The following is a 24,268-nucleotide window of genomic DNA, read 5'->3' as shown; positions in this document are numbered from 1 at the left end:
TACAGTATCTGTGACTGCTGAAGCAGCTTGGAGTTCTTGTTTCTAAAGCAATTAATAGTAATGGATTTTAGATAAAAAATTGCCATAAAACGGAATGAATCCAAGTGAAGTAATTTTACAGTATTGACTCTTTAAAAATATTCCAAAGGGGTTAACTGGCTTCTGCTTGATCCTAAACTCTGTGGGTTCATATCCTATATCAACACTGCTTTCTTTAAATCCCTGCATTATAAAAAATAATTATAGATTGTCTTGGGTTTTGCAGGTCATTGGACTGTATCGTACAAGTTTCTACATGTAATGTTAAGATACTAGATACTGAAAAGTCTTTTTTAATTTATGTATCATTCTTAAACCCCTCCTGAAGCTATAGTGATTTCACACATGAATGAAAGACACTGATCAGAGCTGCAGTACTGAGAATGTGTAGTATTGTATTATATCAGCCAATGTACCACCAAAAGGGTAGGGTAATCTGTTAGCATTTTTTACACAGCCTGCCATTTCATTGCTTTTGTTTTTACATTTTTTCTCATACAAAATTCACCTGCCAAAGAAATGCAGAACTTTGCAGAGCCCCACACTACCAATCTTAATGCTGGCATTTCCTGACAGGTACTACATTGCTGTGGTCTTTCATTCCAGTTGATATACATAAAAAACAAAACCGGCTCTGTATGAGAATGAACCTTCTCACATAAAAATAGCATCTACAGTAAATAACATGAAATACACAGTAATTATTGTAGTGTTGCATTGTATAAATCAACATATCATGCAATGATCTAAGTTTTACATCAGTAATTCACTGGCCTATAATTTTGTGTACATTGTCATAATGCTATTTATATTTTAAATAGAGAGAAAATAATCTTGTTTATTAAATATTAATTCTCAGGATAACAAAATCCTGTGCTTAAGACACCTGTACCAATAAAAATGCCATATGCTCAGTGTTTCCCATATTTGAGTTGTTAAAGTGATCAGAAAAAGGTGGCCAGAGAATTGGTATACTGTAAGGACCCATTCAAAATGTTACCTTATTCCAGTGAACAAATGAGGAGCAAGAGATAGGACCTTGCCTTGCTTGAGTAATGAAAATCACCTGGTTGCTATTGGCACATTTGACTATGTATGAGAGAAACTGTCTGGAGAGCGAGATACTGTACACATTTCTACTTCAACAATCAGTAGTCCAGAGATACCAGGAAATTGCAAAAGAACTTACCATGTCCCAGAAGGCAGAATCACCTTACTCTGGCTAGGACTGTTACATGCAACTGATCGTTCTGTGTAATCATTGTCAGACCACAGTGGCTATAACATGAGGCATTGCAGGGAGAATTTCAATTATCAGCAATGTACTATAGCTGTAGCACTTTTGTGTTCATGGAAATGATCTACTTGCTAAGAAGCATGTAGAGTTATTTTGAACTCATCGTGGCCTCTGGGCCAGAGGTGATCACATCTGAGGTGATGGCAGGGAGAGTGGTGGTATGGTGGTGTTCAGTATTCACTGATGGTGCCTATGACAAACCTAATGGAAGCCAAGAAGAATGGATGTAACAGTGAGCATTATGCAGTATTGTCTGCAGTGTTCAAGCACTGGTGCCATTGTGGAAGTTTGGTAATGTGAGAAGGCATCTTCTTTAAGCTAATAAAACGTTTTGAATATACAGTATAAGGGCTAACCTCAGTGCTACGAATTATAAGACCTTAAACCAACAGTCCATTCTTGCAAGCCCAAGAATTCAGTTATAGGGTTTTGCCATGTCAGAAAATAAAGTCATAACTGAATGAGCACTTTGTAGCTTATATGGTGTTTTAAACAATAAAATACTGAATCGATTACTTTTTCCAAGAAAGTTGATTTGTACTCATTTTTGTCATTGAGGTCATTAATAGCGTCTTTTTTATGTTTTCCATTTATAGTGCAATTGAAAGCAGTGTTTCCAAGGCTTGTGCAAAACAACTGGATAAATGACTGTGTCATTGTGCTCTACCTATTAAAATGCATCAGGAAATGTGTTACCCAGCACTATCTTTGAGTGAAGAATTATATGGTGGCCATTGTTTAAATATACAGCATCCTAAAACATTGTTTGGTGGTGTAGACCTCATGAATTACATTATTTTAGAACAGATGCAAAAACTGACAGAATGAAACATACCACTGGTCTTTTGGAAGCTATGCTATGTATTTATTTCAACATGTCAAGATAGGAAAGCTTGTCCCTCTTAAAGACACTGAATCAAGCCTCGGCTTCTGTTTCATGTCTACAGTGAATTCTCAGACAAAGAACGTCTGTCTATATATACTGTATGTATGAAAGAAAGTAAGTCAATTTATCTGTGATCCATCAATGCACTATACTGTATAATGTACCAACTACATCACTTGTGTCTTAAAACATGTTGAAATATTTATGTTACAGCTGTCAGTTTATCCTTGCTTATCAGTCATGATAATTTTTGGGAGTTCATTTTGATTTGGTGTATACTTGAATCTATATTGGGAAAAATGTACATGAGTTATTATCTTTGCATTACAATTTAACTCAACAGTATGCAGTACAGTATGTTTTCTACACACTTACAGTATACTATAAATACACCCATACAAGAGGAAACAAAAATACTTTCAACAGACAGGAGCTCAATAGACATGTTAGGTCTGTTTTTTACCTTTTGGATAAATATTAAAATTAATTTTAAGTGGTCATATTTAATTTGTTTTTGTTTGTATAAGAGTTACAAAGCATTTCCCCATTTGTTCACAAATATTTCCAAACAGGAATGGTACTAAAATTGTACATAAAATCCAAACTCAAACTTTGGCTCCAAACACTGCATTATTCATAATGTTCTCCCATGTTATGAACAAGAAAATAAACATGCAGATGTTTTGAATAAGTTTAATGGTTGTCAGCAGGCTAAGAACATCTATATTTCTCATTCTGAAATTGCCTTGAAGTATTGTCTTCCGACTACAATACATTTGTCATTTTTTTCTCTTAAAAAAGCCGGTCATGTGCTGTTTTCAGAATACAGCAAGATTTGTCAATCCTTTAAACTTTAATATGGAACAGAAAGAAAATCAAATGACACAACTAGAAAGTGTCTTTTCATGTGCTTGTAAAGATAACATTAATAAAACATTCCTTGCTAAAACTTAAATGTATTCATTAGAATTCTGTAATCATCCTGTGTGACTTTTTTTATATTGAAACCTTCAAAGCTAATGTAATTAAAAGAATTGAATGAACAATTAAGTCTGGCTGCTCTTTTTTCTGAATTTCGAGCAAATGTTTTCAAAGTTCCAAAGCTAAATCGTATTGATATTCATATTGTCGATATAAATATTAGTGACATGCCGAGCTGTTGAGCAGGTTCAAGTCCATGCTGTGAAACCTGCTTTTATTACTTCATCTCAGTTGCTCTAATCTACTCAGTTGTAAATGTGGTGACCAGCATTGCTGAGGCTAATCTCTCCAATGACTAATGTCCCGTCCGGGGGGGACTCACATGGTCTCTTGACTGCTGACTGCTACAGAAACCAGGACAGGCTCTATTCTGCTGACTCAGGTGTGGCTCAGGTGTGGAAATGACCCATCTTTTATTCCCTTAGATTTTAGTGCACAACTATTCAATGAAGAAAACAATTAAGCCACAGATGCCTATATACTGTATATTATTAAAGAATATTATAATTGTGATACATTGACCCGATGGAATGTCTTGCAACTGAAGTAAAAAACTGGAATATGTGTGAGGTGGGAGACTGAAAGCACTGCTTGCTTTTTTCCCCCAAACTCACCAAAGCACAGAAGCAAGAGGAATCAATTCACTTAATCTCACACTGCACAAATAGTCACATTTTACTCTTGCCATATTATTATTTCCACTGACAATATCATCTTTATGTACAGTATATCCCAAACCAGTGACAGCTATCAAAAATGATTGACAGTGACGGTTACAATTTGACCATTCCAAAGTCACAAGCACAGCTCTCATATTATGCAACACATTATCACACATTTTGCGACTTAAAAAGCATTTTGCACCGGTTGACAACAGCTAACACAAAAACTGCAATGCTGAAATACATATAAATATATAAATATATTTCATTTCATATAATCGCCTTTATTTGAGATGGAAATATCACAAATTCATGGGTAACTACTGAAACTGACATTCAACAGGTTAAATCGCTTCGTGTTCAATCATCTCTCTCACTGATGATGTGATTTAGTGCATATCTAACAGTTAAGTGCATCATGGACATTTGCAAATGATCAATGAATGTTATTAATCAAAATGACACAAAAACGTATTCAAATCATCGCACCTGTCATCTGGCCGTACATATTAAGCATGAAAAGAAATGTATCACTCTATCCATTAAAATATCTGTATATTATCAAAATCTGTATACAGTGTAATATTTTTCTAAAAAAAAACATGTATAGAGTGATACATTTATTTTTATGCTTAATAGGTATAGCCAGATGACAGGTGCAATGATTTGAATTAGTTGCTCTTCCCTTTCTTGTGATTAAACTGCACCTATTAATGTATGAGTCAATATTGCAATGTGAGTTATTGGTGTTGTTTCTTCATAAACAAAGAGTGACAAAGTAACTGCATTTTGTTTCTGACTATTCTACTGTAAATGAACACATACTAGTTCTTCAAATCATCCTGCCGGTCTGTTGCATTAGCGGCAAAAGCAGAATATCTGGTGGTGGGCGTGAGTGCATGCCTGCACACAAACAGTACTGAACAAGCTGTGATGCAAGAACAGAGCCACAAGAGCAAGATGAAAGCCCTCATGCAAGCAGTAAGAAGCCATCACGTTGCCAGTGAGGAAAGCTGCCCCGATCTGGGCTGCATATTGAGAGCTGGTCAGCTGTCTCACTTCAGAGATGGCCTAATAGCCATGCCAGCCATGAGCTGCAGAGATTCACATATTCACATGCAGGATATCTGCAGGCCTTTGTAAGCCTTTGAAGAGACAAGTCGACGAATCCTGGCTATGAGCCCAGCGGGCTGGTATCAGGTTCCTACTCTTATGAGGTAATGTCCAGAAAACAGATTTTAAACCTGACCCCAGGCTGTTAATGCCCCTCTTGGGATGGAGATTCTGATTGATTACTGTACAGGTATTGGTCTACATAGCAGGGACAGGCTGCTCCTACTGCTCTCAGACACAATGACTTTGCTTTCAATTATTTACAAGTCCTTATGAAAGCTCAAATGAATGGGTATTTTGATTTTGTTTAATTAAAAATGATTTAAGTCTTTTGTTGACAAGTACTGAAAATGGATGCAAGATTAGTAATCACAAAAATGAATGTTTAGAATTTGTTTGGCTGTATATTCTATATTGACAATAACAAAAAAGACCAGCAAAGTGTTAACTCAGGACTTTTCAGATAATTGAAACGAACCTCTTTCCTTTATTCCTTGTTTGTTTTTGGTGGGAATGAGAAATCAATCACTGTGCAAAACACATACTGAGATAATTTAGAATCCATAAACAGTGCTTAACATCAAGTCATTAAACAATTAGCAAAAATGCCTTTCGTGTCTACACACTTTCACAGCTAATCAATAGGAAATATTACATGCTTACAATTATTGCCAGTGATAGTTAAAGATACCGGACTGACAGATGACTCTGGAATCATGACCCAAAGACAAACATCATACTAAAATTAATAAACAGACAGCAATGACAACTACACAACAATTATGTATTGTTTTTTAAATTCTATTTGTAATAGACTTATTAACACCTCAGAATGTTTTTTATTGATTGCAGAAAAAATAAAGGCATTATCTGTTAACTAGACAAATGAAAAATGCTTGAAAAAGTCTTTCCTTCAGTATCAATACCATTCTTGTAGAAAAAGTGTGTATTACCTAACACAGAAAAAGAACAGCAGAACTTCTCTGGCAGCAAGAGGAAAAAGAATTCAGCATGATCTGAATTATTTTTAATTGTCATTATTGTATTTGATCACAGATGTGAGTGTCAATGCAGTTCACAAGCGGTGGGTATCTGTGTTTTAAATATAAATACACACTGAAAGTAACTGGACGTTGCAACCCTGGGGGCTTAATTAATTCTGTAATCCAAAACAGATACTTTCACTTAAGATCACTTAAACAGAAAGGTGAGATGCCTATAACCTCCCAAGAGAACCACAGTCTTGTTCAGCTACCACTAAAATGTGCTTACCATATAATAGGTTTTGTGCACCACAAAAATTGTTTGATTGGATGTAACTCTACTGCTGCTGTTTTGTTTTCACAGCTTTTGGAAAAAAATGATTTATTTAGTTTTTGGCCTGATCTCTCCTAAAATAAGCTACAAAAGTCAACAAAACAGTTTGATATACAGCAAAAATATTCAATAGGCTGCTCTTGGGACAGTGTTCTGGACAGATGTATTAGAGAAACAGATTCTTGGATGACCCTACAGAGGTGTGTAGCTTCTCACAGTCCAGGGGAACATACTGTAGTTGGAGCAGAAATCTTCACTGAACTTTATTCAACAAGTGGAGCTAATTGCACTCACACCCACATCCAATCATACAGTATATGCCAGTTTCAGCACCTGCTTTTACTAATTCCACAACACTTTCAATATAAAAGCAGCAATTTATCTGTTTCCCATGGAGTTTCAAGCATGCCTATGCTTATGCACATCCTCTGGTGTCAGCTGAAGTCCAGATTACAGGAGAATTTCCAGTGGCTTAGTGGCACAGACAACAGGGGCACAAAATAGGTTGTTTCAGTAAAGAACAGAACTGTGGGACAGGTTGTGATTTCTAGCAAAATGTCTTTCCAGATGCTCAGATACATAGTTAATAAAATAAATGACTTTCAGAGGACCTAAGGCTTACACCACTGATCAGAGCAGCTGACTGTTCTTAAGATGACTTAAAACACCTCCAAGCTTTGTGAAATGCTCAGTTCTACATGTTGGTTTTTCTTTTTATAGTATGTTTTCATGTTGAATGATTACTTCTTACTTGACAGCTAATAAGCAATGGGTACTATCTGAATAACAGCACATTATATGTTAAAACCCGTTTCATTGATGCCTCTCCAGAGGTGTACAGCTTTATATCAGCTATACAACTACCAGGAGAGGGAGGAGAAACCTTCCATGAACACAATCCTACACCCCCAGTTCCACTGCCTCCTTCAACTGTGAACATTGGCACCAGTTCCAGCATCTGCATTGGAACCCAGTTTAATAAACATACACTTGTTTCTGATATTTCCATTCAGTCCTTAATTATACTGTATGTATATCAAAAGTCAAGAACAGAATGAAAACAGAAAACAAAAAGTGCATTATACAGGTAAACGTAGTGCAGAACCGTTAATTGTGTAAAATATTGGTGCTTACTAATCAGTTTCTATGTGTTTGATGACCCAGCATTATATTCACAGTGATTAAACAGCAAACCCCTCAGTTCCGGGGGGACCAGACCACGGCTTAATTACTCTACATGCAAGGAGGGATGTTGATAAGAAGAAATACACAATAGCTAGATATTAAAAAAATCATACGCTCTGTAACAAGTACAAACAAAAAGCTAAATCTAAGAGGTCTGGAAATTACATTAAGATAAGGACACATTTCAACTTACAATATCTATTGAAAAATCAATTCTCATATTTAAACTAAGTAAATTACAGTAGGAATCCATTCATACGGCTACATTTTGGTGGCTACTGCAGCACTAATGTGTTTTTTTGGGGGGGAATTAGGGATTCTTTAAAAGAAGGGGGCTAACTAAACCATACCTAATTAAATGTTCAGACAATAAGTATACACAGACATATGACTAAACAAACAGCTCCTTGCTGGGTTTGGAGATAAGAACCTGTTTCTGGTTATATGGGAATGCATTTTTCTTCATGATGGGACATCCTCTTATGCGTGTTGCATAAACCGAGTGAATAAGCAAACACGTACGGTATTTACATAAATAAATGCCAAAGGCGTCTATTGAACTCAAAAATTAAGATTTTATTTGTTTAAAAATATTTGTGCGTTTTGCAAACCAAAACGAAAGGTCACTATCCTGTCTGTGCCATAAATGTGAAATATCATTTTGGCAAGCTTCTTCAGCGGCTGGGAGTCAGAGGATCTCATTCCCCCAACTCGGAAACACACCTTCCTAGTGTTTCTTCTTCATAAATTGTTCATGTATCTCCCAGGCGGATGTGGACATCTGCCCCTTCCAACCATCACGGATTCTCCTTTGAAAATAGCACCCATTCTGAACACTTGAGGTGAAATGAAGGGCACTGCTCAACCCTGCTTCTCTCACGATTCAATCAAATATCACAGTGAAATTTCCCTATTTATAAGAAATTAAGAAAGGCCACAAAACAAGAGGAGGCCTACTAATAAGCCACTAATGTTCTATGCATCGTAATAGGGAATAAACAGCACTCTAGTCAATGCTTGGCTAGCTGATAGCACTGCCTAGACTGTGAACAGCTTTTTTGGTTCCGTGTTTTTTAATACGTAGAAACCTACAGTATCTAAAATCTAAAATGATGATAACAGATGATGAAATCACAGAACTTAAATAAATCATTTCAGATCATTACTAAAACATACCCTATCATTAAACTGAAATACAGATCTGGCAGTTTCTTTTGTCAGAGCAAATTTTTTAATAAACTGTAAGAGTTTCAATAACAGCAAGTTAGATAAGTTGTGATTTCTGTGAATAATAATACACCCTTAGATTCACTGTGAGGTCAAATATACACACATTTTACATAAGTTATAATGGTCCATAAAACCGATTAGAGGCAGGAGGATACAGAGCATTCATTTGTGACCTGACCTTAAGTTAACAGACACCCTGCTGATACCTAAAAGGACAGGACTGCTGAGATGGGAAATCAAGATCGAATTGTGTCTTATATTTGGAATATTTAACAGCAGTGTAAGACACATGATACAACTGGTATTTCTGAATGCAGGAAAACGATTGCAAGGTTGAAAAAAACACCAGCATTAGAATATTAATACATGTAGTTTTCACTTTTTGTAGAATCCAGTCTAATTCAGAGCCTTAGCTCCCTAAATTCGTCAACCTTAGCACTTGATTAGCTTAAAAATTGCATTCTGTCTACAGGGAACAGGTGATAATTGCTAAGGGTCACAAATGATAATTACAAGCCATTCCACTGGCATACGAGGCTATTAAAAAGAGTTATTTAAATCACATTACAGCACTGGATTTTCACTGTGTCAGACCTCATATTCCATTCTTTAATTAGAATCCAAATTTATAAACTACTTGAGCAATTTCTTTATATGAGATCAATTTATTGAGCCCAGTAAGCCATCATTTAATTCTAAAAAGTGAACACTGATATTATTTTTTTTCTGAAATAAAAACATTAACAGCTTAAATTCTACACTGCACTACTACTAATTGTAAGAAATGGGATATAGTGTATTCATACAGTCAATAAAATGTATGGGCAAAAAAATGGTTGGTTAAACTGATGGTTGGTTAAACCTAGACTGACTAAAAAGACCCTTGTTTCTAGATTTTGTACTCATGGCAGTGTTGTACCTCTCAATCAAAACCACTGTGCTTCTTAAGCTAAGCTCTGGAATGCAGAGCTCTGGTGTTGTGACAGAACAGCATTGACAATCAAAAGGTCTTCATTAAAGGCTTTCATATAGAAGACGCCCCACAAACACACTCAGGACTAGACGTTGTTATCGCTGAAGCACCGGGGATAGCCTACCGTGACAGAACCCTGAAATCAACATTACTGTTCTCAGTTTCTCCACTCCGTACTTCTGTCCAGTCCAGGCAAGTAAAGCTTTAAAGGTCAGAAACACTTCACGCCCTTGGTTCCCATGAGCAGATATTCATTGGGCCACGTATGAAAAAGATAAAAATAAATGCCTACAGCTAGGCCACGGCTCTCGGCATTGAAAGGGGAAACAAGCAACAGTGATTGTGCTGCTGTATGGCTCATAGCTTCCAGTAACATCAGGAAAGCAGAGCTAATGAGATGTAGCTGTAGATGCGAATTTAAGGTCCCTTGTGAGCCCTGTGCCTACAGTTACAAGACCCCAGAGAAGGTAAAATAACCAATCCCAGCATGGTCATACATACTTTTCAGCAGCAGTGTACTGTAAAGTCGTGGATGGGACTCTAGTTTGTAGGATTGCATACCAAAACCCCAGCTGGGATGTGGTGCTTGTATCTTTCAACAAGGTTGGGTCCTTGAGGAATAATAAATACTCTGCTGTATGATGGGAAACAGCATGGTGTCATCATAAATGAGAATTTGGTCTCGAATCGACTTGTTTAGTTAAAGGATTAAATATGATCTCACGAAGATCAGATTGCATGAATGAATATTGCAGCCGTTAGGTAATAATGCATACTTTTTTAAAATAAAAAGATTAGAGTAATAAATGTAAAACTGATTTGCAGAATATGCATATGATCAGACAGAGATCCTTTATTTAGTTTAAAATGTGAAGCTGTCAACGATCTTTCCTTTTATATCAACTTACTTTAAACTACTGTAGCTAATTAATTAGCTTGGCTCACTACGTCTAGGGGTCACTGTTGAGTGGCAAATTGAGTGTCATATTGACATAAGAAAAAATGATTGCAGTCAAAAGGAGGTCACTCAGCCCATCCAGTTCATTTGCCTTTTAGTAGCTGCTTGAGCCTAGAATTGCATCCACATGTTTCTTGAAAGAAGCTTCAAAACCACGGCTGCAAAACGTCCATGCTTCCAAAATACTGTACCTGCTGTTTCCAGTTTTAAAAGCACTTCCTCTAAGCTTCCACTTGTGTCTGCTGTGTGTCTCCATTTTTCACTGTTTGTCCTGAAGAACTTCACTGGCTTGACTTGTCAGTGACTTTGAACATTTTGATAAGTTGAATTAGCTTAAATTAATAGTATAAGTAGTATTCTGTGTTCAAGAGCAAAAAACGTTCAACTCTGTTGGTCTGTCAGAGCAGAATGTTTATACTTTAACACTTTGGGATGTATCTGGTCGATCTTCTCTCTATTGATTACAGAGCAGCAATATTTCTTTTTATAATGTAGTGACCAAAACCGTACAGTATGCTTAAATGATAGTTTGCCAATGCATTACTAATAATTTAATTTATAATTTTACTCCTTCAAATGACTGTATGCATCTTGTTTTTGAACTACTTTGTGGATGTACAGTACCTTTGCCGTTTTAAGCAGTGATGAAAACGCGTAATTCATGTAGCAATCCACAGTGTTTATTAGTTTACAAACACATCACTACTCTGCATATGACATTTAAGGGAGTAGCTGCATCAGTGAAGAAGTGGAAAGAATCAAAAACCACAAATGTTTTAGTGATTAAATCTTCTCCAGGTGCAAGGAAGAGAGAGAAAGAGTACAACATGAAGCACAGAAGGTGAGAAAGGGCACAGCAGGAAACAGAGAGAAGTGTGAAAAACAGAAATCGGTAAATGAATCAAGAGGTTCTAAAAACAAATTAATGTATCATTGAGAACTGGTGGAAGGCATGAAGAAGTTTAAGGATAATATTGGTTTCTGGTGTTCACCTGGAATAGAAGCCCTAGATTCCCTATGATAGAATACAGTCGCAGACGGTAAAAAATAAGTTTAATTACGGCCAGGAGATGTAAAATGGGCAACTGGTGACTTGGAGAAATGTTTGATTCCAACAGCTCTGACATTTTGTTTTCTGTTTTACCAATGTGAATGGTAGGACACGTTCTACAAGTCATGAAACATTATTATTGCTGTTCTGTGATTGTACTCATTTTGCTTTTATTTAGGACTATAATTAAGTTTACCAGGAGGTACTTACACAATGTTTAGCTTGCTCTGTAATTGTATTGACAGAATAATGCATGTACAAAATAGTAGTGGTTAAAAATAGCTGCTGTGCCTTGCAAAAGAATTCAGACCTTTGTACAATTTTCACATTTCGTTTCACATTTAAAGCTTGCAGTCATGACACTCTGAAGTAACAATCAACATACATATGTTATAAGCACAATTCGGCTCCAAAGCCAAAAAGAAGTAAAAAGATCATTAAAATGACACAAAAATGGAAAAGTCATACTTGTCTAAGTATTCAAACCCTTTTCTCATTAAAAAACAGAAGATTCATCATACTACTCAGACACCTAGATCAGGCTATGCAGCCAGGAAAGGAAAACACTAGCTTGGAATGCAACTGCATGGCCAACAGTGACTTTGAAAGACCTACAGAGTTCAATGACTGAGATAAAATGTAAATGTTCCCAGTTAACAATATCCTGGTAACTCCACAAAACTCTTTGTATGGCAGAGATGAAACTCTGTATCATTTCCTCCATGGAGTTTGTATCAAGTCATCTGGTTTAAACGTCCAGAATTACGATTGCACAGAACTCAACACAGCAAACCTCCCAGTCTACCCCATCCATACAGTCAAGCGTAGTGGTGCAGCATCAGGCTATGGGACTACTTCTCTACAGGGACTGGAAATCTAGTTTGGACTGAAGGAGAAATACAAGAAGCCAAATAATGGCAAATACTATACAAAAATCTGTTTCAGTCTGCTTAGGTTTTGCTGACATTGACTGTAATGATCATTCCCTTAGAAGTCTTTAGATTGGGCATATATATTTTACATAAAATATTAACATTTTAAAAATATGTATTCATGATTTTATAATTTTACAGAATGGGACACCATAGGAAGGGTCATAACCCATTGCAAACCACTATATGTGATATAGGCTATGTGCATGTTTAGCTGTTAAAAGCTTAATCCGTGATTAAAATTCAACTCACTTTCTCCGACTCATTTTGTGATACAGAAGCAGCCTGTATTTCCAGGAAGATAATTGTTTTTTTCAGTATCGTGCATCCCTTCCAAGCTGTTTTTTATGGTGATATGGCAGTTCAAGGACCTTATAACACCAGACTTTCAGGGCTTCACTGACAACTGAAGACAGAGGAAATAAGACTCAGTGCAAGTATTCTGCTTAATTGCTTAAAAAAGCCAAAAAAGTTTCTGCTTCACTAAAATTCTGTGTTACCACAATCGTGTTTACAAATGTACAGCAAAGATATGCCTGGACATATAAATAAACACCTTATAATTATGTTATTGAAAAAGATAAAGAACTTCATATGGTCCAAGAGCAAAAAAGGAAAACCAACATGTTTGATTTATTTGCCAGAAGTGGCCATGAACCTGTTTTGAAGGACAAGTTTTCCCATGTTGATGTTGGAATATTTTATTAATAAGTAAGACCAAATGATTCCAGGCAGGAAAATTCTGTCCACATTTGGGACAACGTATATCTGTGAATAGATCTTTTCTGTATTAAACACAAACCTCCCAAAAACATTCGCTGATTTGGTTTCCCTGTTTAAAACATTAAAACCACAATTTACAGTACAAAACGCAGAGAGCTGCTTTTCAGATTTTAACAGCCGTTTAAGTGTTTTATCAGTCCCTCACGCAGAGTTTACAGGTGATGCTGATCAATAACGCCTAGAGCTAATTTAAACGGCATTATAGTCCTGCAATTTACCTATTGATATACGTACAGTACATACTGTATACTTTCTCATTTATTTTCACCAGGTGTTGAACAAGAAGATGTACAATAATCAAAACTATGATATTTTAAATAACTGCAATTAATAATATTAGTATAATAATGATACTGATAAAAACACACTATACTCAGAAGCTCACGAGTATGTTTTGTCAAATTGGGATCTGGCAGTTAATTATATAGGAAAGAATAGCATTGAAGAATAAACTAAAATCCCACAAGTAATACTGTGTGATGCTTGTGTAGAGTTGAGTGATTGACGGATTTTTGCATGTATTTATGTATTACAAATTTATGTATGGCCTGCAAGAAGCACATTTTAAATTCAATCTGACCTGCCATTGCAAATGAGTTTGTCACCCTTGCCTCAAGCTGCTTAGGCCTGGAAAACCTGCTACATGGATTGAGTTGAACCTTGCCAGATTTCATGAACTACCAAAAGCTGCTTTCGATTTGCACCTGATAGTTAAACTGACAGAAAGAGGGTCATCGCCTGCTTGGTGAAACACACTCTCCTGTTCAAAGACTGTTTAGCTAATTAACTACAAACCTGGCAGGCTTCACTTTAGTGACAACAGAGATAAGCTACTGAATGATGACATGGTGTACCTGCATAAACCACAATAGTCACATGGTTGCTATATTACAGTATTTGCAAAAATCAAGTTATCATTGTCTTGGAACCTCTGCACTCATGGCCTAACCCTAACTTAACAGGTTTCTTCACACACATACTGTTTCTGCATTAGAGTTGCAGCTGACGTGTTGCAGGATTACTTTTTATGCCCACAGTAGGTCATTACACACTGTACTTGGAGATACAGCATGTGTCCTGTAATGCCCAGCACCTAATTATGATATGATCAACATACATTGACCATCATTTGATTCGTCCAACTTCAACTGCAACAATTCATTTGAAATCGGCCAGGTTTTAGCGTGCTAAAACATGCCTCACATTTGTTGCTCACATGTTGCTACTTTTTAAGCACAAAACAGATCATGACCTGCTTAGTGAAATACACCAGGTAGCACTCGCTGCTCCAAACTTCATAGGTATCATTCTAATTTCCTCTTAGTTTACCTTCAGTTCACTTACACTGTTAAAGCAGATGGGTAGGACTTGCTTGAATGGATTTTCTATTTTCCGTGAGTCAGTGCTGCCCTCTTGTGATTATTATTAAATTGAAAGTGAGCAGCTTTTCGAACAATAGGAGACATTTCACCCCTATTTCTGAAACATTTCTCTCCTATTAAAGAATTATATCAAGAATTTCTTGTATGTGCAGAAAAATAGTTAGTGGTTCATCTGGTGAATATTAATGTACTGTACTGTACTTAATGTAGTACTACTGCAGTTCTACACCAGTACACTGTAGTGTAGTTTATACAGTATCTGAAAGCACGTTTCTCACTAGAAATCATACAAATTCAATTCAATTTCAATTCTGAAGTCAAGGTCACCTTTATTATATGAAGACATGAAACAGATGTTAAAGAAGATAAATAACTCTTCCATGCTACTAACATCTACTCTATAGAAGTCTTACTGCCAGGTTGCTTCGTCACAAAAGATAATGTCAATAAACCTTGCCTGGAAGCTGTCAAAACTGCTTGCGGAAGAAGCAACAAACTGGTACCAATGACAAACAAAAATGCATTATAATGGCATTTTAAGTCCCATTACATTCTTAGTGACCTCATGTAATCAGGATCCCCCAAGACCTCCTTCCTATGATAATTAAAGGAGATTACATTCTGTGGAAAAGTCTGAACTGAGAGACTAGACTCTATAAACACAAACAGCCCATATTTACAGCACTTCCAGATTTCAAATTGTGTGTAGACTAACCTACAAATGATCATAATGCTGCTCATAATACATATTTTTGATTGATTATTATAACCCCCTCTAAATAAAGAGTACATTACTGTGCTTTATGTAGTGGTGTTTTGTGCAATCATTTTGGCTGACTGATTTCAAACAACCTTGGCCAATGATTTTTTTAGCAAGGCATTTACCCTACCATGATTATTGTACAAATATATATTTTTAAGTACTTACATTGTTTTTGATATTTCTCATTGGATAAACTCTATGTCAGACTCCTAAATTAATTAAAACATTATTTTTATTACCAGTTGACTAACGTTATCACTACAATACAGAATTACCTTTTGTAATTCTTGGACTAGATTTTGACAATACTATGTCTGAGACCAGCCGACATGTATAGAGTTGAGTACGATAAATTTCTACAGTAGTGTACAATAAATAAAGTATCTATCTAAACATCTGAGAGTGATGTATTTTCTACCTCCATACTGTATTTTAGGAGCAGCACATGCTCAGTGAGATTTCAAAACTAAATATAGTAATGTTATATGGTACCATTTGTTCCGAAGTGAAATGTTGCAAATGTCAACATCACATTGATGCAGTACTGCCATCCTGTGCTTTCCACCAAAAAACCATGACAACAATCAGCACAAAAATACCACAGCTAAAAACAGATTTGTCTTTATTCTTCCAGGTGCACTATATACAAACACACACGGTCCTGACCAGGGCAACTAAACCTTATTATATCCGATGCAGATTATGATTTTGAATATGTGGATTAAAGCACCGTTTTGAAACACTGTATATCTAAACACTCTGGGTAAACAATGTTTGTAGCTGAGGCATTGCCAAGGTTAAGATCCCAGGGTCTTTGTGCTGGCAAGGGATTTAGGGAGGAAAGCTTTTATCACCCCAGTTTATGGTAGCGTGCCATGCAGTTTTCTCAGCTGGAGCACTTCAGACTAAGGTCAATTTCATGGCCACAGCCCACCAGTCTGTGGGGATCGTTTAAGTTACCTGGACAACATTTAAGTATTATGGCCACAAATTGACTGAATGTTATAAAGCTCTAACTCTTGTCTTAGTGTACAAACTGGGAATGTTTGAAGGGAACAGCTTCACACATCCCAATTTCCAGAAAGTATGGAAAACAGGGCAATTAAAGAACTGTTTAAGTACAATTTCATTATTGATCTTAAATGTAGCAGCAGTGTTATGCACAGGCTATTTTTGAATTTATACATTTTTTCACCAATGAAAAACAGCATCCGTAAAGTACAGGTGAGAGATTTTCCAAAAGGGACTAAATGCATACAATTTAGAAATATCGTTAGAGTCTAGTTGAACTGACGTTCACTGTAAAGTTAGTACCAACATTACTAGTTACTAGTAGTTACTTCGATTTGTGTTTCTCAGAGTACTTCTCTGTGACAAATAAAGGTGGTTCCAGGCAGAATCTACTGCCCTTTTAACAAGACTTCTATTCCCATTTGCCATTACAGACAACGGAATTAGATTCTCTGTTTGGTACTGTAGGAGAATTAGATAAGAGAAATCCTGTTATGGAGAGAACAAGATTAAATGAGAGCCACAGCTTCAAAGACTCCATTTATTATTATTTCTTGTGGCTAGTGTCATGTTATATCCAAAGTTATTTTCCACTTGTCCTAAAGCTAGAGTTTTATTGTGTTAACCTTTTTTTAAAGTTTGAAGCTTGAGAATAATTTTCGAGGAATAAAGGGAAAAATATGTAAAACAATACAACCGATTTCAGTAAATGCTTTAAAATGAATACCCAATAATGTGCAGCATCCCCAAATGCCATAAAAGGATATATTATTACAAATATTGATACTGTATTGGTCACACCATTTTAGTGTTGTATATGGCGAAAATACTGTTGCTTTTCATCTTTTTGCTCAGTGCTGCAGGTTATGGATTTATGTTTTCTGCACATACACAGTTTAAACCACATACTAAACCCTGTCTTCTTCATATACAGCTTTTACATGAAGCTTTCATCTTCAGTTAATCTCTGTAGTAAATGGTGTGCCTACACATCTCAACCAAAAATCTATTTTCATCAACCACAAATTAAACACCCCTTGAGCTGTTTCCCTAGAGTCTTACAAATAAAGATGCTCTCAAATAATTACCTTGCTAGCCAAACTTCAAATTTCAAATAGCATGGATGCTCATTAAAAGAGCAGTTAATGCGTTCTGGGTTAACAGGAAGCAATTAATGAAATCTCTCAAAATCAAAGTTTATTTTATAAACTCTTGATATACAAATCCTACTGTAAACACAAAAGACACATTTATCCATTACTTTTTTAATTGCTAATAGTTAAGGGTTAATAATTTATATTTTAAGTTCATGCCCACCTCATGAATTATTCATAGACTAAGAAAGTGAATTGCTTAGGTTAAATTGTGATATGATCACAAACACAAAAATCATTTTTCACTCATGGAATCATTTTTCTTGTACATATAATAGGAACTGAAATTTTAAAACTGTTTCTAAAAGGAATTTGTTCAACCTAAGACAGAATTCATCAAATGCATTATAATCAGATAGGCACAGTGTCACTGTATGAATTCATTTCAATTGCAGCGTTGTATTACAAATGTAAGGAGGAACAGACTGATCCTAGATGCTCTTGTGTGACTCGATTTTTACATTATTCTTGAAAGTTTTCTCATAAAAGAAATACTAAAAGCATTTGTACCTAGCATTCGACGATGATTATCAAGGGTTAACTACTGTAACTTGAGAAATTCATTTAGATAAATCAGTAGAAAACTATTCCCATAAAGCTCAGCAGCAGTGAGAGTGGCATTTTGTTTTCTTCATTTTATCTGTCATTAAACTGGAGTTGCAATAAATGCTGTGTTCCACAACACTTGTGGCATGACTACTAGAGCCTGACATTATCAAACATTATCTGCTCCACGGGCTGCCACCCTGACTGTCATCGGTTATCTCAACAGCACAACAGCACTGTTGCCTTTGTCTGACAGCAGAAACTGGACACAAACACACAGACAGCCTCCAGACAAATTTGCTGGACTGAAAGGTTAGCATTAACCTTAACCCAGAAGCGCAGCAGAGCACAAAGAGTTTGAGAAACTGTTAGATGGTAGCAATAGCAATGACAAATGGTGCTGTCCATGAATTATGCTGCTTCGCTGTGATACTCGTAGAATTACACTCAGAGGACTAGGAGAGAAGAACAGTCCATCAGCTGGCTCGCAGGGTCTGTGTAGCAAGCGAAGGCACTACAGAATAAAGTTCTTAAAAGGGAAGAAGCAGTCTTGTATCACAACCTAGAGCTGTGTACTGCAGAAAACTGCATTGCTGGAGAAAATTTAATTTCTTTCAAATGTACATTTGCTGCTTTTCGTCCTAAAGGACGTTCATATAAAAGGGGTTACCCACTGCATCCACTTCTGAAGTGTAAGACTGGGGGAAGCACTGCAGGCATTTTGCACCAGCAAGTCCCTCCACCCCCACCAAGGTAGAAAACTTCAGGCGGGAAGTGAAAATTGTTACACCAGTTGAATTAAGGGGGAACTTTAAGAAGGCTAGAGCCTTATTCCTGGAGGCTCAGACATATACAGTAGCAGTCTTCTCCAGCCAAGCCCTCGGTTACACTATTGAACCCTTAATTTACTAACTAATAGGATTAATTTGTTCAGCTCTTAAACACATTGGAGGTTGCCTTTTAACTACTGGATTTTATAAGTAACATAGAACCCCAAACTCTTAAATAGAAAACTTGAAAATCTTCCGATCAAGCAAACACTGGTCGCTTCTACGATTAAGATCAGCCAGAATGGAAATAAGCAGGTGTGTGCTTATCCGGGGCCAGGACTGGGTACCAGGCTAGACTTGAAGAGCCAGGGGGACGGTGGCCTGGACACCGGCGTTAACAAACCTGCTCTTCTGAACATCGTCATGGTCCTCTAATGGACAAGTAGTCTAGACCAAGAACTTGCCTCCTACAGCCTAGTGTACCCTGTCATTGTATAATGGTATTAGTCTGGAAATTCTCAGCCAGCAGGAAAAGTGCACTTTGCTCACCAAGGCCCTGCTTGTGTAGCTTCTGAGAGCTGAGCAGAACAGGCTACAAGGTACAACAGTACTGCTGTTGTCAAGATGACTTAAGTGGTTTGGAAACATAAATTCACCATCCTCCTAACAAACAGAATTTACTTTATACTTTAGGCAAGGTATGAAATATCAAACAAAATAAAATGTACTCCAATCGGCCTTCAATTTTGATTTACGTATAAAACAGGTAAGAAAGTCTTGTAAAATCAGGTCCACCTCTCCAGCAAAACTAAAACAGAAAAGGAGACTCTGAAAAGTTTTTTTTTTTAACTAAAACAATATACTCTTTACTTGAAGTGTCAAAAAGAACAATATTGTATGTACATGTGCAAAATATGTACTTTCAAAAAGGTTGGGTTTTCTGTGTCTGGGAGGGTTATAATGTTAGCAAAGATGGATCTTTGCAAACTCTTTGATTATTGACGTGTGCACAGGGTTTAAATATTTTTTACTAAAATGCATCCTATTATTTGACATACAAAGATTGGCACACAAGTTTTTAATGACTTTAGGGTAGTATGCACTGAGCTCATAAAAGGTTTGAATGAAAAATCAAAGAAATTTGTGCTCCCTGTGAAATCCTTTCTTTAAAATAATATTGTTTAAAAAACTTACAAGGCTTACCGTGCAACCAAATTTAATTTAAAATTGCCATTTTCCACTAACCTTTTCAGAAAAGAAAATGCTCTTTAAATGTTAAGATGTTTTTTTTTACTCCTCTGATAATAGTAATTATTGAAACCTTTTCTCAATAGCTTTAACAGCTCAGAGAGGTGCAAAACCTGAGGCTCTTATGTACTTACTATTCAAATGTTTAAGTGAATTCAATTTCTTCCTACAGTACATCAAAGAGAAAGTTGAGGGACTTTGCAGCCCTGCTCCTCAAATCTCTTAAAGGCCAACTTCAAGGCAAGCACACTTCTGTCGAAATTTATAATTCTTTCCCTTTCGTTACCCACATGTGACAATGCGCTTGTTTATTCACTGCGAGGCATCTGCATCCCCTTCCTTAGCTTAGAGGGGATTTTCTGTATCTAATTCTGAGCCTCTCTCCCCTCTGAATTGCTTGCTGTGATAGTATGCCACATGTTTACATGCTGAATGTTATTTGGATTCCATAGAAATTTGGATTAGCTTCAGCTCAGCAGTCTGCATATTGCAGAGTATTGCCTTCATTTGCATGATTAACCTTGCCAATCAAAATGAAAGGCAGCTCTTTGAACTCTGAAGGCCAGTGAGCAACGTTGGTTTGATTCCTACTCTAACATTGCCACACAACTAGCATGAAATGCCCAAACAAAGCTTGTGCCTCCTACCCAATATTAGTTCATATAAAGTATGCCCTAGGAAGTATCTCTGCATTTATTTTTTTTAGGGGGGGTTTAAAGCTTTTCATACACACATTGCATACAGTTTAAACACTAGCAATACACTAGCATTATATTTTGTGCATCTTTAAAAAGAGGAGCTACAGTACTAATGAAGAAGCAGAAGCATCACTGTTGCATTCAGAATCAGGATGCTGAGGACGCCTTAGCTGTAAACATATAACGTATGAAACTGTGAGATAAAACAAGACTGGTGTGTCAGAGAGAATCTGTTCCCTAATCCAGCACAGAAGCTTAGTCAGGTGGCCAGGAAAGGAAGAGCAACAGAATGAGTCTGAAAACCTCTTTTGTCACAGCTCTCCCTAGTGGTTGCATGACTTTTCTTTCATTTTTAATATCAAGCCTTGCTGGGCAACAACACCAGTCCCGGGGAGGATCTGAATCATGAACAATGGCCTCAGAAAATCTGTCAGCTACCGAGTGTTTCACAGCCTGCACAACTGCTACTCCCAGCCTGTCGGATGCTTAACCACACAGTACTGTGATGAAACCAAAAGTTTCAGTGGGTTCTCAGAATGAATTAATTTGCCATGGGTAAGAAAGCCTCCGGAAGATTAAGAGTGAAACAAGAAAGAAGACAAATAAACTCCGGTAATCGAGCTCACGAATAAATGGGCACAGTGACACAACATGTACAGGGAGCTCCTTTATTCAGTCCCTCTTGGGTACTAGAAGATAATACAAGTCGTGTTCTCTAGCAGGAGCTGGACATCAAGGCTGTCTCTGTGAGAGGCAGTGCCTTTATTATTGGAAAGAAAGCCTCTCACACACATGTACCATCTTGCACAAATTACAGTCGGGGTTAGAACCTACCCAGTCCCAGAATCTCGGTGACACCCATAATAAGACACGAGAAATTTATTTTACAACACTAATTATGTACGAAGGGAAAGCGGTTAAAGTACTTACAGTATGTTGCATGTGAATTTTCATTGAGTAAAACAACGCTTTTCAAATACAGTACTGTATCCATGTACACATGTATACTGCACTAGAACTTTCTGTTACCTTAAACTGAAGAAGATGTCTAACAACATCAAGACCTTCCTACCACTGTGGTCATCATTAATTACAGTCCAGAGACTTAACCATTAATAATTCTATAATGCTAATAGTGAAAATTGTTATACGCTTTTCCAATAGCACATTTCACCTCTACCAATTTATCAAAGTATAGAAAGCACCTAAAATTGCTAGGATTTCACTATCCGCTCTGTAAAACAACATATAATAAAAACGTCACTTCAATAATAATCCTACTGGCAGTGTAATCAGGCCTCTTCTGTGGTTCCTGTCCAGGAAAAGTATTTTCTCTTTTACTCCACTTGAGAAATAATTAGAATCAATTGAAGTTATCAGTTTGCCTTGTGAGAGATAAGGTCAGGCTTGAATTTAATGATGCCAAAAGAAAAAAGAAAATAAAGTCAGCGGTGTATTATGAGATTCCAGTTTAAGTGTCAGTTTAAGGGGGCAGCTTAAGGAAGTGCTTTATATTATCATCCTTTTCCTAATGCTTTATTTAGCTCTCCTTGAGCTACCTATTGACTGTTACTGACTGTTAGACTCAGTCCACCCATTGGTTCAGTGTGGTACACTAGAGGAGATGTACGTTGATCCACTGGGACATTTTTCACAAGCACATTTTCTGCTGTAAAATCAGCTTGAGCTATGGAGACCTCTAAAAACAAGACACACTGCAAGTAAGAAATAAAAGACTGCACCGGTTGTTTAAACAGCATCATGTTCCATTGGTATGTACCAATTAGACTATCAAGTGACACCTTCAATATTAAAAAAAAATCAAGAAAATGGTCAAAGTGATCCAAACTGATTTGCTTGACAATCCACTTACATCGGCACTTATTTATGCAGTGTTCTACTGGAGAATTCGGGTTAGGGTTAGGGGTAGGGTCAAGGTTACAACTGCATGGACCCACCCATGATTTGGGCCAACAACCTTGCGATGACAAAGCCAGAAACCCAATCACTGCTCCACATTGTCATTCAAAACAGATCGAGAAAACACATGCTGCAATCATTCTTGTTGTAGCTTAACCATAATCCTCTTTTATTTCACTTGTCTTTAAGTTGGCTCATTTGGCACCATTTGAAATACATCATATCTTAGTTTCTCCTTTTTTAGGTTTATTGGTGCATTGATGCTATTATTTGACTTACAAAGGAATTAATCTACAGTATCTTTACAATTATAGCTGAGAAGATAACCAAGGGTTAATAAAAGATGTATATGATTAAGAGCACATGGAGCAGACAGCGTGTCTTCCACTAAATGGAAGAATATCAGTACTGAAGTGAATCGTGCTAAATTGTTTGCGTGCTTGCAGAAAGTAATGAATAAATGGAAATACAATATATACAATAGAAAACAGAATTCTAAGGCAATCTTCAAAATAAATCTGGATAAAATCACCTCACTCCCAACAAATCTCAGGTTGAGGGCTGACCTTCCAACCTCCCAACATCCTCTCGTTTTTCTTAGCCCCTACCATGGTAACTTCAGAAAAAGAAGCAATAATGTGGGAGTGTGTATTTGATACTGAGTTACTTGGACAAACTGCTGTACAGTTCAGGACCACTTATGAACATCTGAGAAGAGTTGGCCAAGTGGGTGCCAACAGGATTCCGCAAAAGACTACCACTTGTATTTACAGTATTGTTAATTTATTTGGCTGAAACTTAAAATAATAAAGAGACTTTCATGTGTGCCCATTTACTGCATTTTACTGAAGAAAACTAAGCAGGGAACCTCGGATTTGAACCCACAGCCTCACAGTTATGAGTGCAGAGCCCTACACACATCCTTGATAAACATTGAACAGGAAGTCCTTCATCTTATTGGACACTTTATTAAACTGATTTTCAATGCTGTTATGCTAGAATAATAGTAATGAGTTCATTCCCTTATCCACAGAATGACAGTAATTACTTTGTTCAGACAGCAAATAGTGTACAACAGCAGAATTAAAATGTTGTTCTAAGCAAAGGTCTTTACGACAGAAATTATTTCCATGATGTTTTGTGGATTCTCTGAGAGCTGGGATCAAGAAAAACTTTGATGGTCTTCGTTCCTGATGTTTTTAACATTTCTCAAAGAGAGAAGTATGTATTCAAATAAATTACTGACCTGACATTGCAAGTACTGAATACAGGATTGTAAAATCAACTGCTTTTAAAAAATCTTTACCATTCCTTACTGTCTTTATTTCAAAATAATAACTCCACTTGCTAATGGAAATTAATAAAGAAA

General features: G+C 36.6%; 1 protein-coding gene across 1 annotated transcript in view; it reads right to left on the bottom strand.

Annotated features, from left to right (window-relative positions):
* LOC102691350 (inactive dipeptidyl peptidase 10) overlaps positions 1-24,268 on the bottom strand; it is a 214,304-nt gene that overhangs the window by 167,620 nt on the left and 22,416 nt on the right. The window lies entirely within an intron of this gene.

This window comes from Lepisosteus oculatus, chromosome 12 (assembly GCF_040954835.1).
Source record: "Lepisosteus oculatus isolate fLepOcu1 chromosome 12, fLepOcu1.hap2, whole genome shotgun sequence".
In the NCBI taxonomy this organism is placed as follows: domain Eukaryota; kingdom Metazoa; phylum Chordata; class Actinopteri; order Semionotiformes; family Lepisosteidae; genus Lepisosteus; species Lepisosteus oculatus.
This window is presented reverse-complemented; position numbering and strand designations above follow the sequence as displayed.